Source organism: Oncorhynchus mykiss, chromosome 18, assembly GCF_013265735.2.
Source record: "Oncorhynchus mykiss isolate Arlee chromosome 18, USDA_OmykA_1.1, whole genome shotgun sequence".
Lineage (NCBI taxonomy): Eukaryota > Metazoa > Chordata > Actinopteri > Salmoniformes > Salmonidae > Oncorhynchus > Oncorhynchus mykiss.
This window is the reverse complement of record NC_048582.1, coordinates 46,635,990-46,644,443: the sequence shown is the minus strand read 5'-3', so window position 1 is coordinate 46,644,443 and position 8,454 is coordinate 46,635,990. Positions and strand designations below refer to the sequence as shown.

The window sequence follows — 8,454 nt, the reverse complement described above, 5'->3', positions numbered from 1 at the left end:
TCTCCTCTCTCTCTCTCTCTCTCTCTCTCTCTCTCTCTCTCTCTCTCTCTCTCTCTCTCTCTCTATCTCTCTCCCTCTCCCTCTCTCTCTCTCCTTCACTGTGCCCCATAATGATATGTGTTGGCTGTGTGTAATTCTGTTAATAATTATGTTGCAGGTTAGGAATAGGGATGCCGTAGGAGAGTGTAGAGTGATGGAGGAACAAGGATATCCTAATCGTGTAGGTCCTTTACTGTACCCGGAGAATACCTCTGAAGTGTTGAGGTGAAGAAAGATCCATTTTTTTATGAAAAGGTCCTGGTCCACACAGACAGGGTTGTTTGCTTGTACATGTCTTCTGTGACGGAGTGTATAATAGGCTTTTTGGAAGACTTGGTGATAGAAATACTCAGGCTACTTTCTGAATGTAATCTCTTGTAAAATTGTAATCAGTAACGTAACTTTTGGAATACCTAAACTCAGTAATGTAATCTGATTATATTCTGTTACTTTTTTTAGATTACTTTCCCTTAAGAGGCATTAGTAGAAGACAAAAAATGTATGTTACCAATTGAACGACATCAATTGCAGGATAAATCAAGGTTAAAGTTTACATAGCTGGCCATATGTGGATGTTAAATTTTACTTTATGGGTTGGTTATGTAGGCTTTGTACTACATACAGTTGAAGTCGGAAGTTAACATACACTTAGGTTGGAGTCATTAAAACTCGTTTTTCAACCACTCCACAAATTTCTTGTTAACAAACTATAGTTGTGGCAAGTCGATTAGGACATCTACTTTGTGCATGACAAAAGTAATTTTTACAACAATTGTTCACAGAGAGATTATTTAACTTATAATTCACTGTATCACAATTCCAGTGGGTCAGAAGTTTACATACACTAAGTTGAATGTGCCTTTAAACAGCTTGGAAAATTCCAGAAAAATTATGTCATGGCTTTAGATAAGCTTCTGATAGGCTAATTGACATAATTTGAGTCAATTGGAGGTGTACTTGTGGATGTGTTTCAAGGCCTACCTTCAAACTCAGGGCCTCTTTGCTTGGCATCATTGGAAAATCAAAAGAAATCAGCCAAGACCTCAGAAAATAATTGTAGACCTCCACAAGTCTGGTTCATCCTTGGGAGCAACTTCCAAATGTCTGAAGGTACCACGTTCATCTGTGCAAACAATAGTACACAAGTATAAACACCATGGGACCACGCAGCCATCATACCGCTCAGGAAGGACAAGTGTTCTGTCTCCTAGAGATGAACGTACTTTGGTGCAAAAAGTGCAAATCAATCCCTGACCAACAGCAAAGGACCTTTAGAAGATGCTGGAGGAAACAGATACAAAAGTATCTTTATCCACAGTAAAACGAGTCCTATATCGACTTAACCTGAAAGGCCGCTCAGCATGGAAGAAGCCACTGCTCCAAAACCGCCATAAAAAAGCCAGACTACGGTTTGCAAATGCACATGGGGACAAAGACCGTCTTTTTGGAGAAATGTCCTCTGGTCTGATGAAACAAAAATGTAACTGTTTGGCCATAATGACCATCGTTACGTTTGGAGGAAAAAGGGGGACGCTTGCAAGCCGAAGAACACCATCCCAACCGTGAAGCACGAGGGTGGCAGCATCATGTTGTGGGGGTGCTTTGCTGCAGGAGGGACTGGTGCCCTTCACAAAATAGATGGCATCATGAGGATGAAAATTAGGTGGATATATTGAAGTAAGACATCAGTCAGGAAGATAAAGCTTGGTCGCAGGGTAGCCTAGTGGTTAGAGCGTTGGACTAGTAACTGGAAGGTTGCAAGTTCAAATCCCTGAGCTGACAAGGTACAAATCTGTCGTTCTGCCCCTGAACAGGCAGTTAACCCGCTGTTCCTAGGCCGTCATTGAAAATAAGAATTTGTTCTTAACTGACTTGCCTAGTTAAATAAAGGTTAATATTTATTTTTTTAAATGGGTCTTCCAAATGGACAATGACCCCAAGCATACTTCCAAAGTTGTGGCAAAATGGCTTAATGACAACAAAGTCAAGGTATTGGAGTGGCCATCACAAAGCCCTGACCTCAATCCTAAAGAAAATGTGTTGGCAGAACTGAAAAAGAGTGTGCGTGAAAGGAGGCCTACAAACCTGACTCAGTTACACTGGGCCAATATTCCCCCCAACTTATTGTGGGAAGCTTGTGGAAGGCTACCCAAAAGATTTGACCCAAGTTAAACAATTTGAAGGCAATGATACCAAATACTAATTGAGTGTATGTAAACTTCTGACTCACTGGGAATGTGATGAAAGAAATAAAAGCTGAAATAAGTCATTCTCTCTACTATTATTCTGACATTTCACATTCTTAAAATAAAGTGGTGATCCTAACTGACCTAAGACTGGGCATTTTTACTAGGATTAAATGTCAGGATTTGTGAAAAACGGAATTTAAATGTATTTGCCTTTAGCCTTATGTCAACTTCCGGCTTCAACTGTAAATGGTTAACTTATATGACCAATTTCCACTTGAAGCAGAAATCCTATGTACCATCTCTGAATGTGCAAGACACAAGTTTTGCATTTTAGGCAGAAATCCTATGCAACATTTTAGTATGCTCAAGATACCAATACATCTGTTATAGCCTAGTGTAGGAACTGTGAGCTACGAGTAGCCTGGCCCTACATAGTAAATTAACTATATGCAGCCAGTCAGCCTCAGTGTCAGCTCTGATGATGATCTTGCTAAACGCAGGACTTCTGTTTGAGAGAGAAACACATACTTCACTCCGCAGGTCCTAACAGCACATACAGATAACTATATAGATAACTACAGGAAGTGTTTATACCTTTAGCAGATGGTTCTAGATGCTTCTGGTCACATGACTCTGTCTACACACCTGCAATCCCTCTTCTGTCAGACGCATAGGAATAATGATGGGTAGAACCTGTTAGAGATGAACCGTGGGTTCTAAGATAAGGCTTTATCTATATTTGAGAGGGAGAGAGAGAGAGCGAGAGAGAGAGAGGATGGAGAAGAGTAACTATGAAAGTGGAGATGAGTTGCACAATAGCCTGCTGACATACAGATGTTGAGCCGCTGGGGAATGTTATTACTGGTACCTGACATATCTCCTTGACTCTGAGGAACCTGTCATGTGACGTCAAAACGTCAGTAGGCTATACCTGTGTAGGCATCAGATCATGGAATAAACCCTGAGCGTTATAAAATGTATATCTCTGCCTGTTTATGAGTGCTCCAACCTGTTCACCAGGAATTTGTATAATTTTGTAAAAGTTTTATTTGGTAAACCCTATCACTAGATTACTGTCATTGTTGTTGAACACCCCTCTAACTTCTTGTGTTTACTGAACTCTTAACTCCACGACTCCATATTTTGCTTCTCAATCCCATAATAGTTGTAGAATACACCGAATTTAGAAATGCTAACAACCTAATGACTGTAAACATAGCCTATTGTATTTGTGTTGATAGCGATGGTGAAAGGTGTCAGATGGACTATTTCAGTGTTTAATTTCTCAGCCGGCGTTGACGTCAGCCCGTCTATTGTAAGCACAGTGCACAAGCATGCAGCAGCCACCGCAGGACTCTGGTCTACCCTGTGCATGCTGACTGATAATATTCTCCCGAAACGATGTGTCAACCACCAGAAAGAGGATAAACACGAAGCTAAACCACGAGACAGGCCAGGCGCACCACTTAGACAAATTGAACATTACTGTCATGATGGGGGAAACGTAAGCTAAGCTAGGAGGCTGACTTCTAGTGTTTTGCACTGCAGAAGACAAGGATACAGGGGCTGAATGGATAACCATGGCAACAGCAGCAGGAGAAGCGGTGAGCAGCAGCTTACAGCAGCGATATAACCACTGAACACAGACAAGGCATCATACCTCCGTAGATCTGAAAGGCAAGGGTCGCTGTAGGTTGTGAAGCCAAAGCCTTGTGGACAGTGGTGGACACTGGTTATTGCGTGGGGATTCGCAGCGCATCAGTGAGCAAGGTAAGGTCTGTTACATTGTAGCTAGCATCCTCATTGTCCATCACAGTGCAGTGGGACAGACAGAGAATATAACGGGCCGGCTGTTGCTTGCTGCTATATTGTGAAACAGAATGTTTTGACAAGGTTGTAACAGACCTGTCTGCTAAATTGTTGCCGACGCTCCAGCTCATCATTTAGTTGCGGTTAAAAGGTTGATGAGTCTATAATAGCAGCGTTGGCTGTAACAGCATCACTAAAATACTAACAGTAGAACGTTGTGTCTTTCACTCACTCACTCACTCACTCACTCACTCACTCACTCACTCACTCACTCACTCACTCACTCACTCACTCACGCACACACACACGCACACGCACACACACAGAGCAAATCATTTTATGGAAAACATTTGGCAAACCCCCATAGCTGCTTAGTGGAGGGCAGGTGCATTGTCTGCTACACACTGCATTCAGCTGTCCGCTTGGTGAACAGTCTACTTTCCTAGCACTTCAGCAGACCCCTACAGCAGATTCCTGAAGTGATAAAACAAGGATTTTCCAGCTGACTTCAACCCACCCAGGTCCATCCGCTCCGGGCGAAATGTAGTCAGACCACATGGGACTTTCGTGTGAAGACAGCATTGACGTTTCACACAATCTGCTGTTAGACAGATCTTATTCCACCTCCATCAACCCTCCAACAACTGTACCAACAGCCCCAACCACTGTACCAACAGCCCCAACCATGGTACCAACAGCACACAGGCCACAGCAATGTTATGTTCCTTGGCTAGTTGGATGACTTGATGGGGTGAATTACTATGATATATTATATTAGAGACTTTGGAGAAATGTTACACATTGTTATCAGCACAGAACAGAAGTGCAAGTTCAGTAAGTCACTGTAACCCTCACCCACTCTTCACCCTTCCAGAAATGTGTGTGTGACTGTGAACGAAACTAGTATTTCTACAGTAGCTAATGTCCTGAGAAGAACTTGGCCCGGAGTTCACTATCACACGATTTACATAATCTTCTCTCTCCGTTACACAGTCAGTTAGGCTCTCCCCGAATCACATATTTTTGCTGCAGCTCCCTTCCTTACTTGGTGCTTCATTCCTGGGGATTGTGACTTTTAAGAAGCGGGTAGTTCACACATCTCATATAGCCTAGTTCCAGTCGGTGCATGGAGGGACAGATCAGTGTACAAGTTTAGCATAAGCCTACTGCTATTCTTGTAGCTCAACAACACATTTAGGCTGATTTGTCTTTAAACCAAGAAAATAGCCATTTCATTTATTGTGTGGCATGGAGTATAAGGATACCAGTGTGCTGGAGTGTCTATTCTGTGGGATGGTGTTGTTGTATTCCAGTGTGCTGGAGTGTCTATTCTGTGGGATGGTGTTGTTGTATTCCAGTGTGCTGGAGTGTCTATTCTGTGGGATGGTGTTGTTGTATTCCAGTGTGTTCTATTTATTTGTAGGGACGGTGTGTTTGCCTTTTATTCTAGTCTGCTTCATGAGATGGAGGTTCATTATGAAGTGAGTGTGTGAGAATCATTTCCTGTCATGTGACGGTGTTGTGTAAACATTCAGCCGGTTGTCATGACACTGCGACTGTCCTAGGATTACGTCTACGCTTGGCCAGTTGTCTCAGTTATGACTCTCCAAATACGCACTCCAAATATAGGAAAGTAGCTACAGTAGGCTGCTATACTCTGAATAATGTCTGATCCTGAGATATTTGGTTATACTCTCAGAAGGAGAAAAATAGAAGATAGCCTACCTGCAGACTGCAGGTAGGAAAGTCTGTGGTGAAAAATAACATTTGAATCCATATTATTGTGCTGACCTTAATTTTTCTAGACTATTTCAGGTCTACGAACTACTGGTAGGCTAATATACGAATACTACGAGTGTACTGGGTTGTGTCCTTATTTCAGTTATTGAAATGTCAGTCTATTTGCAAGCTGAACATACAAGCCAGGTCAGTGAGAGAAGAGCCAGGGGCTTGTTGTGCTTCCCCCATAGAGCACTAGCATAAAACTTGTAATAGCCTCATAGAGCCCCAGCCTCAGTACTGTAACCTGTAATAACCTCATAGAGCCCCAGCCTCAGCACTGTAACCTGTAATAGCCTCATAGAGCCCCAGCTTCAGTAGTGTAACCTGTAATAGCCTCATAGAGCCCCAGCCTCAGTAGTGTAACCTGTAATAGTCTCATAGAGCCCCAGCTTCAGCACTGTAACCTGTAATAGCCTCATAGAGCCCCAGCCTCAGTAGTGTAACCTGTAATAACCTCATAGAGCCCCAGCCTCAGCACTGTAACCTGTAATAGCCTCATAGAGCCCCAGCCTCAGTAGTGTAACCTGTAATAGCCTCATAGAGCCCCAGCTTCAGTAGTGTAACCTGTAATAGCCTCATAGAGCCCCAGCCTCAGTAGTGTAACCTGTAATAACCTCATAGAGCCCCAGCCTCAGCACTGTAACCTGTAATAGTCTCATAGAGCCCCAGCCTCAGCACTGTAACCTGTAATAGCTTCATAGAGCCCCCGCCTCAATAGTGTAACCTGTAATAGCCTCATAGAGCCCCAGCCTCAGTAGTGTAACCTGTAATTGCCTCATAGAGCCCCAGCCTCAGCACTGTAACCTGTAATAGCCTCATAGAGCCCCAGCCTCAGCACTGTAACCTGTAATAGCCTCATAGAGCCCCAGCCTCAGTAGTGTAACCTGTAATTGCCTCAAAGAGCCCCAGCCTCAGCACTGTAACCTGTAATAGCCTCATAGAGCCCCAGCCCCAGCCTCAGCACTGTAACCTGTAATAGCCTCATAGAGCCCCAGCCTCAGCACTGTAACCTGTAATAGCCTCATAGAGCCCCAGCCCCTGCCTCAGCAGTGTAACCTGTAATAGTCTCATAGAGCCCCAGCCTCAGCACTGTAACCTGTAATAGCCTCATAGAGCCCCAGCCTCAGCACTGTAACCTGTAATAGCCTCATAGAGCCCAAGCCTCAGCAGTGTAACCTGTAATAGCCTCATAGAGCCCCAGCCTCAGCACTTTAACCTGTAATAGCCTCATAGAGCCACAGCCCCAGCCTCAGCAGTGTAACCTGTAATAGCCTCATAGAGCCCCAGCCTCAGCAGTGTAACCTGTAATAGCCTCATAGAGCCCCAGCCTCAGTAGTGTAACCTGTAATTGCCTCAAAGAGCCCCAGCCTCAGCACTGTAACCTGTAATAGCCTCATAGAGCCCCAGCCCCAGCCTCAGCACTGTAACCTGTAATAGCCTCATAGAGCCCCAGCCTCAGCACTGTAACCTGTAATAGCCTCATAGAGCCCCAGCCTCAGCACTGTAACCTGTAATAGCCTCATACAGCCCCAGCCCCAGCCTCAGCAGTGTAACCTGTAATAGCCTCATAGAGCCCAAGCCTCAGTAGTGTAACCTGTAATAGCCTCATAGAGCCCCAGCCTCAGCAGTGTAACCTGTAATAGCCTCATAGAGCCCCAGCCCCAGCCTCAGCAGTGTAACCTGTAATAGTCTCATAGAGCCCCAGCCTCAGCAGTGTAACCTGTAATAGCCTCATAGAGCCCCAGCCCCTGCCTCAGCAGTGTAACCTGTAATAGCCTCATAGAGCCCCAGCCCCAGCCTCAGTAGTGTAACCTGTAATAGCCTCATAGAGCCCCAGCCTCAGTAGTGTAACCTGTAATAACCTCATAGAGCCCCAGCCTCAGCAGTGTAACCTGTAATAGCCTCATAGAGACCCAGCCTCAGAAGTGTAACCTGTAATAGTCTCATAGAGCCCCAGCCCCAGCCTCAGCAGTGTAACCTGTAATAAATAGCCTCATAGAGCCCCAGCCTCAGCAGTGTAACCTGTAATAGTCTCATAGAGCCCCAGCCTCAGTAGTGTAACCTGTAATAGCCTCATAGAGCCCCAGCCTCAGCAGTGTAACCTGTAATAGCCTCATAGAGCCCCATTCTCAGTAGTGTAACCTGTAATAGCCTCATAGAGCCCCAGCATCAGCAGTGTAACCTGTAATAGCCTCATAGAGCCCCAGCCTCAGTAGTGTAACCTGTAATAGGCTCATAGAGCCCCAGCCTCAGCAGTGTAACCTGTAATAGCCTCATAGAGCCCCAGCCTCAGTAGTGTAACCTGTAATAGTCTCATAGAGCCCCAGCCTCAGTAGTGTAACCTGTAATAGCCTCATAGAGCCCCAACCTCAGCAGTGTAACCTGTAATAGCCTCATAGAGCCCCAGCCTCAGCAGTGTGACCTGTAATAGCCTTATAGAGCCCCAGCCTCAGCAGTGTAACCTGTAATAGCCTCATAGAGCCCCAGCCTCAGTAGTGTAATCTGTAATAGCCTCATAGAGCCCCAGCCTCAGCAGTGTAACCTGTAATAGCCTCATAGAGCCCCAGCCTCAGCACTGTAACCTGTAATAGCCTCATAGAGCCCCAGCCTCAGCACTGTAACCTGTAATAGCCTC

At 44.9% G+C, this 8,454-nt stretch overlaps 1 protein-coding gene across 1 annotated transcript in view; it reads left to right on the top strand.

Annotated features, from left to right (window-relative positions):
• Positions 1–3,573: 3,573 nt before the first annotated feature.
• Positions 3,574–8,454, top strand: part of LOC110496382 (protein FAM135B) — a 63,413-nt gene continuing 58,532 nt past the window's right edge. The window contains exon 1 of the mRNA XM_036952943.1: positions 3,574–3,998. The gene's annotated coding sequence lies outside the window, so the exon portion shown is untranslated. The remainder of the gene's footprint in view (positions 3,999–8,454) is intronic.